Here is a 21,314-nt window from a genome sequence, read left to right on the forward strand (position 1 = left end):
GCCAGGCAATTCTGGACACGGTTCCTAACAAAGAAAAATCAAATAGTCGACTGTCCGGATGGCGAAGCCCTAGCAGCCTTCAAACACAATATCCGTGACGAGTGGCTGGCCCGGCACCTCGGACAAGAAAAGTCAAAATCTATGGCAGCAATCACGACACTCATGACCCACTTTTGCGCGGGAGAAGATAGCTGGCTCGCTCGTAGCAACAATATGACCAAGAACCCTGGTAGTTCAGACACCAGGGACATTAGTGGCAGGTCGCGTCGCAACAAGCAGAAGCGCCGCATTAACGGCGACAATGCTGAGGATACGACAGTTAATGCCGGATTCAGAGGCAATCTGGTCAGCGGAAGAAGCCATTCAAAAGGAATCCTAGGGGCCCGTCCAGCTTGGACCGAATACTCGACCGCTTGTGCCAAATACATGGCACCCCCGAAAAGCCGGCCAATCACACCAACATGGATTGTTGGGTGTTCAAGCAGGCAGGCAAGTTAAGCGCCGACAATGAAGACAAGGGGCTGCATAGCGACGACGACGAGGAGCCCCGCCCGCCGAACAACAATGGACAGAAGGGTTTCCCCCACAAGTGCGGACGGTGAACATGATATAAGCCACCCACGTCCCCAAAAGGGAGCGGAAGCGCGCGTTAACGGACGTATACGCTGTAGAGCCAGTCGCCCCAAAGTTCAACCCATGGTCCTCCTGCCCGATCACCTTTGATCGAAGAGACCATCCCACTAGCATCCGTCATGGCGGATTTGCCGCATTGGTTCTAGACCCAATTATTGACGGATTTCATCTCACTAGAGTCCTCATGGACGGCGGCAGCAGCCTGAACCTGCTTTACCACGATATAGTGTGAAAAATGGGCATCGATCCCTCGAGGATTAAGCCCAGCAAAACGACCTTTAAAGGCGTAATACCAGGTGTAGAGGCCAACTGTACAGGCTCAGTCACACTTGAAGTGGTCTTCGGATCCCCGGATAATTTCCGAAGCGAGGAATTGATCTTCGACATAGTCCCATTCCGCAGTGGCTATCGTGCACTGCTCGGACGAACCGCATTCGCCAAATTCAATGCGGTACTGCACTACGCATACCTTAAGCTCAAGATGTCGGGCCCTCGTGGAGTAATTACGGTCAATGGAAACACCGAACTGTCGGGACCCCGATCCTAAGTCACACCGATCTAGCATGTAACACTTCATATCACTTTGCGGCCTCACGCACGGTATTCCCACGGGTGCCACCTTACCTGGCCCGGGACCATTTGCGCCTTTTGGCTCACATATATGATAGTGGCGCTAGCATCCATATGACAGAGAACCCGGGCCGACATGACTAGTCGTGAACCCAAAGTAGCACTAACTTACAGGGACATGCATACATGAATCAACCTCGAGCATGTCGGTCAACAATGTATGAATCCGGGCTATAGCACTGGGCTAACAGGACTCCGGGAACCCGGGCTATAGCAGGCTAGACAGGACTCCGGATGTCACCGCGTGACATTTCCCCAAAGGGACAGACACAGGAACGAAGTGAATCACATGCCGGCCACTCAAGTGTTCCGGAGCAGTAGTGCTGGGCTAGCAGGACTCCGGTGAACCGGGCTGTAGCGGACTACTATGGCACATGGAAGCACAAGACTACATTTCCCCATAAGAGAGGCTATCAAAGGTAAACAACTAGGTTGTCGGATCCCACACATAGCAATACACGTTACACGTACGCATAACATGCAAGTATGTGCTGTACATCATGGCATCACAACATAACTTAAACTCATATAGATAAAGGCCCAGAAGAGCCACATAGCATTCAATACAAATAGGGGTCTCATGACCGATCATCCAGAGCATACAAGCAACGGAAACATTACATGTCTGAGTACAGACAACTACAAAGGAAAAGACTAAGAAGCCTGACTAAACACGACCCTCCCAAGGGTACAAGAACGTAGCTGGGATACAAGCTACTCGTCGAAGCCACTAGTGTAACCAACTGCAAAACATAAATAAGCAAACGTGAGTACAAAGGTACCCAGCAAGTCTTACATCAGAGCTATCTACATATGCAACATTATCAACAAAGGGGGTGGTGGAGTTTAACAGCAGCAAGCCAGCTTTGACTTAGTGGCTAACCTATACTACGAGTATCAGAAACTTCATTGAGGTAAGAAGACAGACACGAGTCCACATGTTCACCATATCAATACTCCACTATGGATCCGTTCCCGTCTTCCTACGAGAAGGCCATCCATAGCACTCACGCTTATCTTGCGGATTTTAGAGTATCCACTTCAAGTTGTCTATGTACTACATAAGTCCTCCAAGTTTCCATATCCGAGGAAAATGGCTATTCGAATAGATGATATTGACCCTGCAGGGGTGTACTTTTTCACACACACTCCCGCCACTTATAGCCCTGTACACGTCATGTACCTCAGCAACCTTCAAGCAGAAGCCGGGCGAGGGAGTCGGCCATGACCGGACTAACCACACAAGTCTCTCGTCTAGGTTTATTGCCTATTCAGGTTCCATCCGCAAGGAGATCCGGCCGGGGTGTCGCTCACGGCCCCAAACGATGTGTGCAGGGTTCCCAAGCCCACCATCCGGGTGCCACTTGGTACACCGTGCCACAGTGCCTAGTCTGTCCCAAGCCCGTTCCGTCGGACACCACCTGGTAGACAAGTAGCACTACCTACAAACGCCAGAAACTAGTTGCAACTCCTAGACAGAGATCAAGTGGATTAATAAGCCGAGAGGGGCCGGATAACCGGAACCCAATGTGTGAGTAACTAGACTTGGATAACATACATAGAACTCAGTGCTTAAGGACGGTTCCAATGAGACAACCCACCATGTACTCCTACATGGCCTCTCATCGCTACCTTTACCAAAACGTGTTCACACACTTAGCCTTTACTGGTAGGACATGTTCACCACTCCGGTTCATTCCCGATGAATCAGACCTAACACAACTCTAAGCATAGCTGGCATAAAGAAAAACAAGCATGGATGAGCAGGCACATCAAGGCTCAAGCAACTCCTACTCATGCTAGTGGGTTTCAACTATTTACTGTGGCAATGACAGGTCATGCAGAGGAATGGGTTCAGCTACCGCAACAGAAAGTAGCAGTTTGAATCGTTGTTGTCCTAATGTAGTAAAAGGAGTAGGAGCGAGAGAGTGGGATTTATCGAGATGCTCAAGGGGGTTTGCTTGCTTGATAGATCCACGAAGAAGCACTGCTCCTCAGGCAGGTACTCGGGACACCTTCCGGAGTAGAACCTATCGAGAGGGAACGGTGCCGGCAATCAAAACCATATGCAACAATATGATGCATGAAGATGACATTTCAAAGATGCTATGATTTGCCCTAATGCATGTAGCATCAATTTGGTTGAAGTCCATATAATCAAGGGTTCATATGCAAACCCCAAATTAAGTATATATCATGCCATTATTACGTTTTCACTTATACAGAAACTATAAGTTGGTTTTTCATGCATGAAACTAGCATAAATGGATTCCTTGCATTTTTTGATGATTTTTCATATATAAATTATTTCATTCTGAGCTACGGTTTAATTTCTATGATTTTTAGAACTTTTAACTATTTTCTGGAATTCTCTGAATTATTTAAAATCCAGAAATCAATTACTGCGTCAGCGTGACGTCACAGAGGCGTCAGCAGGTCAACGGCTCGGTCCAGGTCAAACCTGGACGGTGGGGCCCGCGTGTTAGTGTCACAGGGCTAATCCTATTTTAGTTAACCCTAAACTAGGTAATTAGATGGGGCTGGCCCCACATGTCAATGGCCCAGGGGAGGTCAAACCCCTGGTCAATAGGCCCAACACGTCGGCGGCTCGTCGCCGGCGACAGCACGCACGGCGGAGGCTCGGGTTTCGCCCTCAGGCGACCAAAAGGACGGCGGAGGGGCTCTGCGTGGAGCTGGGCATGCGCCGCATCCAGGGAAGCACACGAGAGGGGCTGGGGTGGCCGGAGTCGACGGCACCGACGAGCGGAGCGATGCCGGAGTTCGGGCGCACTCGGGAATGGGGCTGCGGTGGCTGTGGAGTGGCGTGCTTAGCTCCTACGGCACCTACTCGGCGCGGTGAGCATGTGGGTGTGCTCGGTTGGGAGCTACGACAGCTGTGGCCATGGCAGTGAGAAGCTCGGGCGGCGGCGCAGTTCGGTCTCCGGCGGAGCGACGGCTACAACGTGCAAATGGAGCGCAAAGGAGGGGGGTTGGGGTCAGTAGCTCACGGCGAGTCGGATGAGCAGGTCGGTGAGGCCGGAGGAGCGTCGGAGCGAGCGGGGCGGCAAGGCGGATCTCCGGCGACCCGAGGAGGATGAAGGGGTCGGGGACGATGCTTCGAGGCGTCCGGCGCCGCGTGGCCCGGCGGAGAGGACAAGGGCGACGAGGCGGACCTCGTGGGCATGTCGGAGAGGCGAGGGGAAGGCGGTGGTCGCGGTGGCGCACGGCGGTGCTCTCCGTTGCGCTCGGGACAGAGGGGGAGAGCGAGACAGAGGATGGGAGGAGCTCGGGGAGAATGGAGAGAGACCAGGAGGCTCGGTGGAGCTCTCGGGGGTGGAAAGTGCCGAGGAGGGAGAGGAGGCAGCAAGCAGCTGCCTGGCGGGCATGCACGCTCGCCGTGCTCCCTTTCGCCACTGCCTCCTGGCGAGGGAGACGACTGGCAATGGCCAGTTGGGCCGGGCCACTGCTGGGCCGTGCTGGGGCGCCAGGTAAGTCAGGTAAATCCTTTTCCTGTTTTCTTTTTCTATTTCTGACATTTGTTTTGTATCCAAAAGAAATGTTAAAACACTTTCATAAATGCTAAAAATATTTGTGGCATCTAGATATAATATTCCAGAGGCCCTTACCAATTCCCAACATTTTTGGAGCCATTGAAATATTTATAAAATTTAAACAGCTACAAATCAAATATTTATGCATTGATTCAAAAATCCAAAATGTGTAGCAAAAATGTGCATCACTTCTGGTTGTTGTTCCCAACATTATCCAAAGAGCATTAACATTTTTGAATAGCATTTTGGGTTCATTGAAAATCCATTTTAAAGTTGAACCTATTTGCATTTGCTTTGGTGCTAGGGTTTGCAACTTTCCCCATTTCAAATTTATTTGAAATTTAAACATGATGCACAAGCAAGCTTAGGATCATACCAGAACTAGGGATGTGACTCGAACGCTCCCTCCGAACGGAGGAGCACACGGCGGCCCTTGCAGCGGAAGTACAAAGCAGCCTCTCCAGGCAGTTCTCCATTCCGGTCATTAAACGTCCGGACACCGTCAAGCGCGCCCGGAGTAACCTACAACATGACCGCCTGGCACGTTCCGAGCAGGTGTAGCAATGCGGCCCCAACCCCAACCCTCGCAAAAAGGCGAGGCCAGTACTTCGCGTAGATAACTACGCTCTAGAAATACCATGGGCATAGGGGGAGGGGCACCATCACAGCACGCCCAAAACACGGCTTAAACCGCACCAGGGGCTGCCGATTTTTTTTACTTTTCTCTTACTTCCAGGACTCTACTCTTCGGAAGGCCTGTTCGGTAGTTAAATTGCCGCACAAACGATGCAAGAACCAGGGAAGCAGACAAGCCATGCCGCATTACGGAAATCCCAGGTGGTCTCTATCACGAGCAGTATACATGTTTCGCATACTATTCCGCAGCTTGCCCCTGGAGCAGACATGTTAAATAGTCCAACTTTTCGTTTATCGCATTACTTGTATCATTCTGCTTTGATCGCAGCTATTTTTAAACAATGCATAGCTTTTGTCTATTTTTGCATTATCTTTTTATAAATAAATGTTCCTTAACGACATGTTGCACCCGTACAACTTGGTACGGCCAAAATACGCCAGGGGCTCTTAGTACCCCTCAATATGGTGTGAGAACTGCGAACACTTTCACAAGTGCGGCACCCCGAACTTATAGCATTATATGCATCGGCTCCGAATCATGTCTTGGGTCAATAGTTGGGTTTGCCCGGCTCCTATGTTTTGGTGCCTTACGTTCCGCTATATCGGCTAAGGTAGCACTAGGAGAACCACTGCGATTGTGCCCAGTTGAGCTGGGCCAAGCACCTCAGTGGAGAAAGCTAAAACTGACTGTCTTGATGAAGCGAGAGCTGGTCGCTGTTCGAGAGGTTTTTTCGAGTCCCTAAAGACTTATGCCTGTTAGGGCAAGGAGTCGGCTCTGTCCGGCCAAGGCGTGGATACCGCCCCAAACTCGGTCTTCCGAATACTAGGGGCTTCGCCGAAATTTAAAATTACAGAATTCCATGGCTATGTGAGAGTGTTCACGCATTATAGTCCGATTGCCTCATTCGATGGGCTGAGCGCCTCCCTCGAAGGACCCAAATATGGGAAAAAGAGCACCCAGGTTTATCCCCGAACACCCCAGCACTAGCGGCAAGGGGGCAGAAGCCGACGACTCGCCATCTCTCAGTATTGATAAACAGCCGCACAGAAGGTAATATTTTAAATTCAAGCAGCATTGCTCAGTGCATATGAACAAGTTTTCAGCGCACAGGACAAACACGAGCGAGTTTTACTCAAAGATTACATCCCTAGTACATTCATCCGCCACAAGGCGGGTGAAAGCACAAGTGCTCCCTAGGTGGTTTTGATAATTGATGACAACATATCTCTTGTTGGACTAACATTTCTATCTAGCATGTTTCAGATAAGTTCAACAATGGAGTGGCATGGACTAAAGCTTGTGGGAACTCCTTCAAGATGCTAAGGACAAAGGATTGGCTAAAGCTTCAAGCTCAAGGATTGACAAGTGGTTTGCAACAAAGCACGTCTCGTCGCCCAAGGGTACACACAAGTCGAAGGTATGGACTATGGTGAGACATATGCTCCCGTTGCTAGACTTGAGTCCATTCGCATCTTACTCGCCTAAGCTAATCGCCATAATATCACCTTGTACCAAATGGACTTTAAAAGTTCTTTTCTAAATGGTGAAATAGAGGAGGAAGTTTGTGTCAAACAACCTCTCGGCTTTATCAATCCTAAGAAACCAAATCATGTTTACAAACTTCACAAAGCTCTTTATGGTCTTAAACAAGCTCCTAGAGCATGGTATAAATGCTTGACCAAGTTCCTTACTACAAGTGGTTTTGAAATTGGTAAAATTGATTCTACTCTTTTTACTAAAAGGGTTAATGGAGAACTATTTGTATGCCAAATTTATGTCGATGATATCATATTTGGTTCAACTAACCCTCTCTTTAGTGAAAAGTTTGGAAAGCAAATGTCAGAGAAGTTTGAGATGTCTATGATGAGTGAACTCAAATTCTTTCTCGGTTCGCAAATCAAGCAAACTAAGGAAGGTACATTTGTCTCTCAAATGAAGTACACCAAGGACTTATTCAAGAAGTTCAATATGCAAGAATGCAAAGGTATGTCTAAACCCATGCCTACTAGTGGACATAATGATTTGACCAAAGATGGTGAACCGGTTGATCAAAAGGTTTATCACTCTATGATAGGTTCATTGTTATACCTATGTGCTTCACGTCCCGATATTATGCTAAGTGTGTGCGTGTGTGCACGATATCAAACTGCTCCTAAAGAATGTCATCTTAAGGCTGTGAAAAGGATAGTGAGATATTTAATCCATACACCAAATTTTGGCATTTGGTATCCTAAGAGGTCTTCTTTTGATCTTGTTGGCTATTCCGACTCGGATTATGCCGGAGACAAGATTGATAGAAATTCCACTTCGGGTACTTGTCAATTCCTTGGTAGATCTCTTGTGTCTTGGTCTTCCAAGAAACAAAACTCGGTATCCTTATCCACCGCCGAAGCGGAATACATTGCCGCTGGTTCATGTTGTGCTCAGTTACTTTGGATGACCCAAACTCTTAAAGATTACGGGATTTATGTGAAACATGTTCCACTGCTTTGTGACAATGAAAGTGCTATCAAAATTGGTCATAATCCTGTACAACATTCTCGAACTAAGCATAGTGAAGTTCGTCATCATTTCATTCGAGATCATGTTGCTAAGGGTGACATTAACCTTAAGCACGTTCGCACCGATAAGCAATTAGCGGATATATTTACTAAACCACTTGATGAGAAAGTGTTTTGCAGGTTGAGAGGAGAATGTAACATCATTGATGCTTCGAACTTGGAGTAGAAACTCCATTGGACACATGCAAGACATGAGCTTATGACTAATCCATGATATATCTCTTATGATAACTATCTTATGTCTTGGACATATTTACACCTTGCATGTTGTCTAACCCATGTAGGTGCTTGGTTGAATCTAATTTCATGAGATTGCGACTCACTCACATCTTGAGCAATCTCTACATCACCAAGACTCTACACAATGGTGGTTGAAGACAAGGAAGCACAATACCATTCAAACATATCCTTTGACAAATTCTATGTTGAGCTTCATGATTGTCATTTTTTGATACACAAGTGCTCTTCCTTGCAAAGAACTAACCCATGTAGGTAGATGAACTCAAACTCCAAGTGGTGCTCCCAACTCTTGATGAGCTACATCAACCTTGAGCACCCACACAAGTTCAACTACATGAGCAAGAACCACACCACCACCCAAGGTATGTTATTACATCTTAGAGAAGCTTTACTCCAAGACATGAGTCAAAGCAACTCAACAAGATGTGAATACATCAAGATGCTTAAACGAAAAATGGTAACCCCATTTTGAGCTTAAACGATGAGTATGACCTATGATCAAGTGTTCTCACTTGACTCCTAAGTCAATATACTCTAACATAGGTGACTATGTCACCGCCCAACTCTAGATGGAGTTCTCTTGTGTTCTTTTCTGTGTTATTGCATTTGTCTCATGCATGTTTAGTTTCTTTCTCTTTTTCAAAAACAAAAAAAAACTTCATCTAGATCTTTTAGTTTCTTCTCTTTTCTCTTTGTTTTTGTTCCGCATTTTCTGCATTCAATTCCTTGCAAATCCTTCAGGTAATTCATTGCAAATCTTTGTGAGATCCTACATGTCTAGTGATCTGAGGTGACAAGTGTTTTCTCTGTGTGAACTCGGTTTCACCGACTTGTAATTTTCGGTCCAACCAAATCTTTTCGGTGCCACCAAAACATACCACTCGGTGCCACCGACTTCGCAACAGGAAAAACAGTTTGTCACTTGTTCTTTTTTTTCTCTGATCCAGCTCTACTCAATGAATCTTGTCCTCTACAAGCATCACAGTTTTATCCATTGCTTTGTGCTGAGTCTCAAGGACCAAACCTATACGACAGATTCCAGAACCCTTCGTGGACCCTTCGTGGGTGGAGCCCTCCGTGGACTCGCGCAACTGTTATCCTTCGTGGGTTGAAGTCTCCATCAACGTGGATGTAGGATAGCACCACCTATCCGAACCACGGGAAAAAAATCCGTGTCTCCAATTGCGTTTGAATTCTCCAAACCCTTCCCCTTACATTCTTGCAAGTTGAATGCTTTACATTCCGCTGCTCATATACTCTTTGCATGCTTGCTTGATATGTATTGTGTATGTTGAAATTATGCCTAAACCCCACTTAAACCAAAAAAGCTTAAAAATTGCAACTTTAGCATTAAGTGTCTAATCACCCCCCCTCTAGACACATCTACTTCTAGATCCTACAAGTGGTATCAGAGCTTTGGTCGCCATTTCCTTGGTTTAATCACCATTGGAGGAAGATGGATGTGTCTACCTTAGGGATTCTTAGACATAGAGTGCCTATTCTTGATGGAGAGTATTTTCATGAGTGGAAAAATGAGATGCTTGTATTTTTCAATCAATATCATTTGAACAAGTATATTGCTAGTCCTTATGCACCTCATATTGATCCTTTGCATCCTACCCTAGATGAAGATATTGACATGATTCGCAATCTTAGAACTATTGAGCTCATCATTAGAGGATTGCCCAAAAATTTGATTGCTAGTTTGCCTACTCTTAATTGTGCCTATACTATATGGAAATTTCTTGAGGAACGATTTTCCGATCATTCCTTGAAAACTTTGGATGAAATTCTCCATAAATCTATTGCCTTGAGTAAGATGAACTCTAGTGATCCTAGTTTTGGTAATTGTCTATTTGAACTTACCAATCTTAAGCATGCTAAAGGAGATGTTGGAATCATTAGTGATATCATATTCGAAGCAATAAGAATTCATAAAAGTGACCACTTTGATGATCATTTATCTAATGAATTACCCTCTCTAGGAAATAATGAGTCACAAGATCATGATGAACATGGATACTATGATGATGATGATGATGATAGTGACTTCGATCGTGATGATGCAATGAGACATTTTGGTCTTATGGCAAATCTTCGGGGATATGAATCACGAGGAAAGGAATGGGTTCTTGATAGTGGATGTACTGATCATATGACCGGAGATGAAGAGATGTTTCGTGAGCTTGCTAAAAATGACGGCCCTCGAAAATATGTCACCTTTGGTGATAATTCAAAGGGTAAAGTGGTTGGCCTTGGTAAGGTGGCCATCTCACATGATAGTTCCATTCAAAATGCCATGCTCGTTGAATCTCTCGGCTACAACTTACTTTCAGTATCTAGACTTGCTGATTTCGGTTTGAATGTCCTATTTACTGAGGTAGATTGCCAAGTATTTCGTCGAGACAATCATAAAATGGTCTTTACGGGTATGCGTAGAGGTGATCTTTATATTGTCGATTTCTCTAAAAAGGCACAACGTAAAACTTGCTTTGTTGCTAAATCCTCAAAAGGTTGGTTGTGGCATAGACGACTAGGTCACGTTGGCATGAGAAACCTTGACAAGCTTATTAAAGGAAATCATATCCTTGGAGTTAACGATGTCATATTTGATAAGGATAGACTTTGCAGTGCTTGTCAAGCAGGTAAACAGGTTGGAGGAAGACATCCCGTGAAGAACATCATGACCACAAGGAGGCCACTCGAGCTACTTCACATGGATCTTTTTGGTCCCAATGTTGACACCTGATTTTGGCACAATGCAGAATGCAATGGAGATGGCCTCAAATGACAAAATATTCTAAATGAGAAATTTCGCATTGCCGAGTGGAACAACTTTGATGTTTGGACCATAATCATTCGGCATCATATCAAAGACCAAAACTACACTCGGATTGTCATATTTAGGTGTTCTGAGTGCTTTTTGGTCAAGTATGCCTCCAGGACAATCTCGGATGAAGGAATGCTCTACATGAATTGTCTTCGTCTCGTCGAATCGGCCGATTTTGATATAAAAATCATCTCAATCCGAGTTCGTATGCAAAAGTTAGAGCTATCTGGATGTAGCCTTGTCAAGAGGCGAAATATGACGCGAAAGACCAGACATGTCTTGGCAAGTGTCTGATGTAATGCGTGAGTATTTTGGCCCAGAAGATGGCCTCGAATCGGAAAACGTTCAACACGAAAGTTTTTTGTCTCGTCAAAACGGTCAACTTTGCTTTTGGACACATTTTCATCCGAGATGGTTTACTGCCTCAAAAACCTTGCCGGGGAAAGCTTGCCGCCGTGAACAGTAACCTTGTCGGGGGAGAGCTTGCCGCGGTGAACAGTAACCTTGCCGGGGGAGAGCTTGCCGCCGTGAACAGTAACCTGCCGGGGAGAGCTTGCCGCCGTAAACAGTAACCTGCCGGGGAAAGCTTGCCGCCGTGAACAGTAACCTTGCCGGGAAAGCTTGCTGCCGTGAACAGTAGAAACTGTCGAGGCCAATCCGACCAGATGCTGAAGATGGGCTCAAATACTTATCTAGATGGCTTCAGATGAAGAAGTGTTCAACATAGGAGTTGTTCGTAACGTCGAAACGGTCAACTTTGCTTTTCGAGTCATCATCATCCGACGTAGTATACCACCTGCAAAGACGCGGCAAGAGTCGGACGGTCCAGTCAGCTACATGAACGAGTCTGACTCGAAATTAGAGATGACCCCATGGAGTATTCAAGATGGCCTTATTTGGAAAAGTGATCAACATACAGATTGTTGGCCTCGTCGAAGCACACATAATTGATATTTAAACCGTCTCCATCGGAAGTCATATGCAGATTCCACAGCCCACGCAAGGAGCGAGACAGAAGATTGGACCTGATTCGGGCTGAATCCGAGTGGGAACAGAACTAGGATTCTAGGACGTGAATTGATGTAATTTTCTTGTAAGGAAAGCCTAGATAAATCCTTTGCTTGTACGGGAAGTCCAGCCGCCTCTTATATATGTTGGGGGTGACGGCCGATTGAACAACAGACAATCGAACAAATCAATATACTACTTTTTCATATACGTTTTATCTCTCCACCGTTTTTCTTTCTCGTTCTTCGCTGTTCTTCGTGTTTGAGAGCTGCAAATTCCGAGGCTCTAGGGGCGAGCGAATCGACCTAGAGCAGCCCATAGCCGCCGCACTCCCTGACGGGGTCCCTCCCGGGGGTGTGGGGTTTTCGGGTCTGCAAAAGCGCCCGTCGACTGTCTTGCGTATCGCGCTGTCGGTCGGGTCTCCTTCGACGTGAGCTGCGGTGCATCACCCCCGACGTCGTGTGTACACGTGACGTGTTCGTGTGTCAACACACCTTTTTGGCGACTCCGCTAGGGACGAAGATCAATCATCATCATCCACCATGTCCGATCTTCCCAAGCCATCTGAGGTAGACACCGATAACATCATTAAGCCCAGTCTTGATGAGATATCGGCCGATCATCGCCAAGTCTATGAGGAGTACAAGAAGGCGCGCGAGGAAAGGGACCTGCAGGAGTTCCTTGCAAAATTCAAGAAAGATCGCCAAGGCAACGTCACTCCGATTGAAGAAATCAAGTTCCCTCCTCTTCAAACTGAACAGGTTAAACCCTCTGTAAGTACTGCCTTTTCTCCTGAGCAGTGGGCTGAGATTGAAAGTCGTATTGCTGATGGTAACAATCTAGTCTATCAAACTTTCATAGAAAATACTAATGCTCAGAAGAATACATCTCAATCATCTAGTGGTAATGATGGTGTAGCTGCTAGTGTGCAAAACCCTAATCTGGCTTTACCTATTGCATCGGCGCCTCCTGTGCCGATGGCTTATTATCCTACCCATACAAATCAGATTGTGATTGCACCCATCAACCCTATTATGAGCATGCCAGGTTCGGTGGCAACGCCGAACCAAACCCTACCTACAGCTACAACCACTCGACCACTACCAAATTTTGGGTCGACATACATGCCACAATTCTTACCTACAGCAAGTAACCCTACTCCTCCTATGCCACTGCCACAAGCGTCATCGTCCACTATGGATGATGGTCTAGCTAATCTTAGAGAGGAGATGGCTAAGATGCTTCAAGAGAATTTTGGAGTTGAGTTACCTAAGAATCGGATTTACCAAAAGCCGTACCCCGAGTACTTTGATGCCATCCAATGCCCTCCAGGATATAAAATTCCAGATTTTGTTAAATTTAATGGAGAAGGCACAAAAACCACATGGGAGCATGTTAGTCAATATTTAACACAATTGGGTGAGGCAGGCTCATTGAATGAATTGAAAGTGCGTTTATTTCCTTTATCATTAACTGGTACCGCATTTTCATGGTTTTCTTCTTTACCCCATGGTTCCATTCGGGTTTGGTCACAGCTAGAGCAGAAGTTTCATGATCACTTTTATAGCGGCGACAATGAACTCAAGTTGTCACATCTAACATCGGTTAAGCAGAAGCATGATGAATCGGTCTCCGATTACGTCAAGAGATTTAGAGAAACAAAAAACCGGTGTTTTAGTTTGGTGATAACCGAGAGACACTTGGCAGACCTAGTGCTGAGTGGTTTGAGAACTCCCATCAGAGAAAAGCTAGAAGGCTATGAGTTCTTAAATATCAACCAAGTCTTACAAAGGGCTTTGGCTCAGGAAAGCCGAAGCAAAGACCTCAAAGAAGTGCATAGATACAAAGCCGATCGTCCAAAGATGAATATGATCGAATATGATAGTGATCACTCGGACGATGAGGGTGATGTTTTTTCTACTAAATTTGTTTGGCCATCTAAGGCCAAACCGTTTACTTGCAATGATCTGAAACCGATTCATAAGAATCGTGATGAAGAGATGAAGTTTACTTTTAACGTTGCCAAGTGTGATAAAATATTTGATGCTTTGCTGCAAGCTAAAATTATTAGAATAACTCATACTTTGCCGCCGTTTGGAGAGCTGAAACAGCGCGCTTATTGCAAGTATCATAATTCTTTTTCTCATGCTACTAACGATTGCAATGTTTTTCGACGATAGATACAATCGGCCATTAATGATGGACGATTGAACTTTTCTGAAATGCAAGTTGATAAACAGCCTTTTCCAATGAATACCATGGATTTGGAAGGGAAGAAGCTACTCATTCGGCCGGAGGTAGACGAATCTGCTAATAAAGCTAATGTCATTGTCGGTGAGCCCAGGAAAGACAAGGAGGACAACAAGGTCTTGGGGAGACGGGTTGTGCTTGATAAGCAACCCGATGGCAAGGAAGTGATCAAAATCACCATCAAGAATTCTACACTCAGGGGGCAACCGCAAGTGCAAGAAAATACTCGTGTTAAATTTGTCAAGCCCAAGAGTCCAGAAGTTGGCAAGTGGAAGAAGAATGAAGCTAAAGTGCAGCGCAAGCGGATCAAGCCAACTTTTGATATGTTGCTGTCCAAGTATGCTAACCAGTCAGCCGGTTCTAGGTTCAATCGACCGACTCATCTGAAACGACCAAGGTCACCATCAGCTGATATGTTCAGTCGGTATACAAAACCGAGTGGACCAAGGGCGCAGTTTTTAGAAGAGCAGAGGCAATCTGTGTGGGATCGACTTGATTACTCATATAATGGCCGACTCAACATCGGTGACTATCAGTCGGCTGGTCAAAATATGCGACCGAGTGGAAATTATCCGAGTGTAAGGATGCACCAAGGCGGAAGCTATCCGAGTGAAAAAATGTGGCCAAGTAGATTCCATCCGACTGGATTCCATCCGAGTGAATTCCATCCGAGTGACATCCATCCGAGCGGATTCCATCAGAGTAAAAAGCTACGCCCGAGTGGAAATTTCATGCATCTGGAAAGTCGAAAAGAATGGCGTGTTAAGTCACCAAGTGTTGCAGCAGTTGAGTCAGGAAAAAGCAAGAAGAAAACGGATGCCGACTCACTTATCTTGGGCACCAAAACCTTTGCCATACAGCAGCCAATTGTGCATAGCAAACCGACTGAGCCGATACTTTCTATCGCGCCAAAGCACTCGGCTAATGACCATGAAGCAAGCACCAACCGAGTAAAAACGAGAGATCCTAAATACACTCAGCCAAAGTGGTGTCCTTCAGGGCTAGCAAAGACACAGAAGAGGAAACTACAGAGGTTAAGGAGCCAAGAGATGGCAGAACAAGAGGCTGAGAAGCAAAGGGATAAGTTGTTCAATGACACTCGGCCTATGGTACCTACAAAACAAGTGTGGAGGCCCAAACAAATACGAGATACAGTGGCCTCTACGCCTATCACGGCAGCACCTACACTACCAAAAAAGGACGACGCAATCATTGCATCGTCTACGTTACCTATTGCTTCTTCTTCACTCGGACAAATTTCTGAATCGGTGGATGCACTTGAGGAGGAGGATGATATGTTGGACTATGAGTCTACACCGGTTCATGAAGGTATGGATATCAATATGGTGTATTACTTGCCTGCTGAGTTTCGTGCTGTAGATGAGGAAGGGGAGGTGGCTCAGCTGGATTTTGGCCCTAAAAACTCGATATTCGAGAAGCCAAAAGAACCAGTAACGCATCTGAAACCATTATATCTCAGAGGTCATATCAATGGGTCTCCGCTCACTCGGATGCTTGTTGATGGTGGTGCTGTGGTAAATCTTATGCCCTATTCGATCTTCAAGAAATTGGGTTTGCCTGATGAAGAATTGATCAAGACCAATATGGTGCTTAACGGGTTGGAAGGCAAAGAGAAAACTGAAGCCAAAGGTGTGATGTATGTGGAGCTTACAGTCGGAAGCAAAACTTTGGCTACTGCATTCTTTGTTGCTGAGGTGCAAGGTAACTACAACGTCATACTAGGCCGTGATTGGGTTCATGCAAACCAGTGCGTGCCATCCACTATGCACCAGTTTTTGATTCAGTGGGTTGATGATGAAGTGGAAGTCATTCATGCGGATAACTCGGCCTGTGTTTCTTTGGCCGATGCATCGGTGGATTGGCAACATCCCAATGCTACTTGCTTGACGGGACGTGACTTATCAGAGTTTGATTTTCTCAGCGCAACCAAGAATGGTTTTGTGCCCGTCTCTTTAAAGCCGACTGAATGCAATCGGCTCCAAGGTATGACATGTTTAAATGGATTCTAGCTCTGAGTGGTTACAAAAACGTCTTGTGAAATATCGGTCCAGCGAGAACGATATGTATGAGTCTATAGAGGAGTTGGATGACATGGATAAACTTGGACAAGGTTTTACGTCGGCCGATCCATTAGAAGAGGTAGATATTGGAGATGGTTCAGTCACTCGACCGACATTTATGAACAAAAATTTGAAAGCCGATTGTAAAGCTAAGTTAATCGAGCTATTGAAAGAATATGTTTGTTGCTTTGCATGGGAATATCATGAGATGCCAGGGTTAAGCTGAGAGCTAGTGGAGCATCGGTTGCCTATAAAGGCCGGTTTTAGACCTTATAAACACTCGTCCAGAAAATTTAATCCGAAAACATATGAACGGATCAAGGAAGAGATCGGTCGACTGCTTGAAGCTAATTTCATTCGACCTTGCAGGTACGCCGAGTGGATTTCTAACATTGTCCCAGTGGAAAAGAAAGGATCCGGCAAGTTGAGGGTGTGCATTGATTTCAGAGATTTGAATAGGGCTACACCCAAAGATGAGTATCCTATGCCAATAGCCGATATGCTTATTAATGATGCTTCTGGGCATAAGGTTATTAGCTTTCTAGATGGTAATGCCGGATACAATCAAATTTTTATGGCCGAAGAGGACATGTACAAGACTGCTTTTCGATGCCCTGGTTTCGTTGGTTTATTCGAGTGGACAGTGATGACATTCAGATTAAAAAATGCTGGAGCCACATATCAAAGGGCTATGAATTTGATTTTCCATGATTTACTCGGTATCATACTTGAAGTTTATATTGATGATATTGTTGTCAAATCGGATGCTTTTGAATCTCACTTGGCCGATTTGCATTTAGCTTTTGAAAGAATGAAAAAGTATGGACTGAAGATGAATCCTTTGAAGTGTGCTTTTGGCGTGTCAGCTGGCAAGTTTTTGGGTTTCATTATTCATGAAGATGGCATAGAGATTGATCCCAAAAAGATAGAGGCTATACAGAAAGTGGAGGCTCCAACATGCAAGAGAGATATGCAAAAGTTCCTTGGCAAGGTCAACTATTTGAGAAGGTTCATAGCTAATCTGTCAGGGAAAGTTGATGCATTTACTCCTATCCTTCGGTTAAAGGATGATGCTGATTTCACTTGGGGGGCAAAACATCAAGAAGCATTTGATATGATCAAGAATTATTTGTGCACTCCTCCGGTGATGAGAGCACCCAAGCATAGGGAACCCTTCAGACTTTACATTGTAGCAGAGGAAGAAGTTATTGATGCTGTTCTAACTCAAGAGACCGAAGGAAAAGAACATGCCATCACTTATTTGAGCCGCCGCTTATTGGACGCAGAGACAAGGTATACATTTATTGAGAAATTATGTCTATGCTTATATTATGCTTGCACAAAACTGAGACATTATTTAGTGCCGAGTGCTTGTGTAGTAGCTTGTCAAACCGATGTCATTAAATACATGTTGCATAGGCCAATTCTTAGTGGTAGAATTGGCAAGTGGGCTTATGCTTTGATTGAATATGATTTGGCTTATGAATCTCTAAAGTCCATGAAAGGCCAAATTGTTGCTAATTTCATTGTTGAACATCGGATTAATGACAAGAATGATGTTGATATGAACCTTATTTCATTAGTACCATGGATATTATACTTTGATGGGTCAGTTTGTAGCAATGGCCAAGGTGTTGGTATTGTTTATATATCTCCTCATGGTGCTGTTTTTGAAGCCTCATGCCGCTTAGAATATTTTTGCACAAACAATCAAGCCGAATATGAAGCATTGTTATTCGGCCTAGAGATGTTACTTGCTATAGGTGTTACACATATTGAGGCTTATGGTGATTCGTTACTAGTGGTACAGCAAATATCCAAAGTCTTTCAGTGTTTGGACGAATCACTTAATGCTTATCTTGATAAATGTCTAGATATAATCTCTACTTTGGATTGTTTTAGCATTGCACATATATCTAGACATGACAACTAGAAAGCAAATGAGTTGGCACAACAAGCATCTGGATACCATGTTGATCATGGCATGTTTCATATTTCTCAAAATCCGATGTCTTGTCTTACCAGTATAGAAGAGGCCGAACCAGAACCCACTGATTCGGTCATTAACAAAAAATCTAGTGCAGGTGACAATTCTGACTGGAGGAAGCCCATTGTTGCTTACTTGCGTAATCCGAGTGAAAGGGTGGACAGGGCTGTTCGGCGTATGGCTTTTAAATATACTATGAGCGATGATGATCTTTATCGCCGAACAGTTGATGATGTTCTTTTAAAGTGCTTGGATGAGGACCAAGCAAGAGTTGCTATGGAAGAGGTACATGAAGGCATTTGTGGTACTCACCAGTCGGCTCCCAAGATGAAATGGTTATTACGACGTGCTGGGTTTTATTGGCCGACCATGATTAATGATTGCTTCAGATATTATAAAGGGTGCGAAGCTTGTCAAAAATTTGGTGATATTCAATTGGCTCCCGCTGCTATGTTGCATCCTATTATCAAGTCGTGGCCTTTCAGAGGATGGGGTTTAGACTTTATTGGGCAAATCCATACGTCTTCTTCAAAGGGGCATCGGTTCGTATTGGTGGCAACTGATTATTTCACTAAGTGGTCTGAAGCAGTACCTCTCAAGAACATGACGCATACGGAGGTAATTAAATTCATAACCGAGCACATTATTCATAGATTCGGTATTCCTCAAACGTTAACTACAGATCAAGGTTCATCTTTTATGTCACACCAAGTCAGAGAGTTTGCCGAATCTTATAACATAAAGTTGCTCAATTCTTCCCCATATTATGCCCAAGCTAATGGACAAGCTGAGTCTAGCAATAAAATTTTAATCAAGCTCATCAAGAAGAAGATTGAGGATAATCCAAGGAGATGGCATGACTTGTTGTCTGAGGCATTATGGGCACATAGAATCTCAAGGCATGGTGCTACGAAAGTGACTCCATATGAGCTAGTATATGGTCAAGAGGCTGTTTTACCAGTGGAAGTAAATTTGAATGCTTTGAGAATAGCCAAACAAAATGATTTATCGGCAATAGACTTCTATAACTTGATGATGGACAACATTGATGAGGTTGCTGATAAACGTTTGGCTGCTTTGAATGCCATAGAGAGAGATAAGTTGAGGGTGGCAAGGGCTTACAATAAGAAAGTCAAGTTGAAGAATTTTCAAGTTGGTGATCTCGTTTGGAAAGTGATTCTACCGATTGGTTCAAGAGATAGAAAATTCGGGAAGTGGTCTCCAAGTTGGGAAGGTCCTTTTAGGATTACAAGAGTTGTTCTCGGAAATTCATATTTGGTGGAATCAATACAGGGGGCATTGTTACCTCGAGCTCTCAATGGCAAATATTTGAAGAAGTACCACCCGAGTGTGTGGCAGGAAGCCTAAGTAGGCAACGGCTGATATACGATTATCGCCCTTAGCACAAACATGGCCGATAAATAATTATTGCCCTGAGAAAAATAAATGGCCGATGGAGTGCTGGCATCGTCCTTAGAACGAACACCATGCATATTATTTTTCGGCATGCAAGCTTTGCCGAAAAACAGGGGGGCCTGTGTTGACACCTGATTTTGGCACAATGCAGAATGCAATGGAGATGGCCTCAAATGAAAAAATATTCTAAATGATAAATTTCACATTGCCGAGTGGAACAACTTTGATGTTTGGACCATAATCATTCGGCATCATATCAAAGACCAAAACTACACTCAGATTGTCATGTTTAGGTGTTCTGAGTGCTTTTTGGTCAAGTACGCCTCCAGGACAATCTCAGATGAAGAAATGCTCTACATGAATTGTCTTCGTCTCGTCGAATCTGTCGATTTTGATATAAAAATCATCTCAATACGAGTTCGTATGCAAAAGTTAGAGCTATCTGGATGCAGCCCTGTCAAGAGGCGAAATATGACGCGGAAGACCAGACATGTCTTGGCAAGTGTCTGATGCAATGTGTGAGTGTTTTGGCCCAGAAGATGGCCTCGAATCAGAAAACGTTCAACACGAAAGTTTTTCGCCTCGTCAAAACGGTCAACTTTTCTTTTGGACACATTTTGATCCGAGGTCGTTTACTGCCTCAAAAACCTTGCCGGGGAAAGCTTGCCGCCGTGAACAGTAACCTTGCCGGGGGAGAGCTTGCCGCCGTGAACAGTAACCTTGACGGGGGAGAGCTTGCCGCCGTGAAAAGTAACCTGCCGGGGAGAGCTTGCCACCGTGAACAGTAACCTGCCGGGGAAAGCTTGCCGCCGTGAACAGTAACCTTGCCGAGAAAGCTTGCTGCCGTGAACAGTAGAAACTGTCGAGGCCAATCCGACCAGATGCTGAAGATGGGCTCAAATACTTATCTAGATGGCTTCGGATGAAGAAGTGTTCAACATAGGAGTTGTTCGTAACGTCGAAACGGTCAACTTTGCTTTTGGAGTCATCATCATCCGACGTAGTATACGACCTGCAGAGACACTGCAAGAGTCGGACGGTCCAGTCAGCTACATGAACGAGTCTGACTCGAAATTAGAGATGACCCCGTGGAGTATTCAAGATGGCCTTATTTGGAAAAGTGATCAACATAATGATTGTTGGCCTCGTCGAAGCACACATAATTGATATTTGAATCGTCTCCATCGGAAGTCATATGCAAATTCCACAGCCCACGCAAGGAGCAAGACAGAAGATTGGACCAGATTCGGGCTGAATCCGAGTGGGACCAGAACTAGGATTCTAGGACGTGAATTGATGTAATTTTCTTGTAAGGAAAGCCTAGATAAATCCTTTGCTGGTACGGGAAGTCCAGCCGCCTCTTATATATGTTGGGGGTGACGGCCGATTGAACAACACACAATCGAACAAATCAATATACTACTTTTTCATATACGTTTTATCTCTCCACTGTTTTTCTATCTCGTTCTTCGTTGTTCTTCGTGTTTGAG

The sequence above is a fragment of the Triticum urartu genome, chromosome 2A (genome assembly GCF_056163025.1).
Source record: "Triticum urartu cultivar PI428250 chromosome 2A, HENAU_Tu73, whole genome shotgun sequence".
Taxonomy (NCBI): Eukaryota; Viridiplantae; Streptophyta; class Magnoliopsida; order Poales; family Poaceae; genus Triticum; species Triticum urartu.